Raw genomic sequence first — 932 nt, 5'->3', positions numbered from 1 at the left:
AAAACTCCCACGGGGTCCCTAAAACTCACACGGGGTCCCCAAAACTCCCACAGGGTCCCCGAAACTCACAGGGAGTCCCCAAAATCCCCACGGGGTCCCCAAAATCCCCATGAGGTCCCCAAAACTCCCACGGGGTCCCCAAAATCCCCATGAGGTCCCGAAAACTCCCACGGGGTCCCTAAAACTCCCACGGGGTCCCCGGAATCACAGGGGGTCCCCCAAATCCCCATGGAGTCCCCGGAACTCACAGGGGGTCCCCAAAACTCACAGGGGGTCCCCAAAATCCCCACGGGGTCCCTGGAACTCCCACGGGGTCCCCAAAATCCCCATGAGGTCCCTAAAGCTCACACGGGGTCCCTGAAACTCACAGGGAGTCCCCAAAACTCCCACGGGGTCCCCAACACTCCCACAGGGTCCTCCCCAAAATCCCCATGAGGTCCCCAAAACTCCCACGGGGTCCCCAAAATCCCCATGAGGTCCCGAAAACTCCCACGGGGTCCCTAAAACTCCCACGGGGTCCCCGGAATCACAGGGGGTCCCCCAAATCCCCATGGAGTCCCCGGAACTCACAGGGGGTCCCCAAAACTCACAGGGGGTCCCCAAAATCCCCAGGGGGTCCCCAAAACCCCCAGGGGGTCCCTGAACTCCCACGGGATCCCCAGAACTCCCCACGGGGTCCCTGGAATTGTGAGGGGTCCCCAAAACTCCCAGGGGGTCCCCGGAACTCCTACAGGGTCCCCAAAACCCCCACGGGGTCCCTGGAATCGCTGGGGCTCCCCAAAACCCAGAAGGGCTCCCCAAAACTCCCAGGGGGGGTCCCCAAAATCCCCACGGGGTCCCCAGAATCACGGGGGGGGTCCCCAAAAGTCCCAGGGAGTCCCCAAAACCCCCACAGGGTCCCCAAAACCCCCACAGGGTCCCTAAAACCCCTA

Source organism: Corvus brachyrhynchos, unplaced genomic scaffold (assembly GCF_000691975.1).
Source record: "Corvus brachyrhynchos isolate BGI_N302 unplaced genomic scaffold, ASM69197v1 scaffold3942, whole genome shotgun sequence".
Classification (NCBI taxonomy): domain Eukaryota; kingdom Metazoa; phylum Chordata; class Aves; order Passeriformes; family Corvidae; genus Corvus; species Corvus brachyrhynchos.
Note: the sequence above shows the minus strand (reverse complement) of the source record.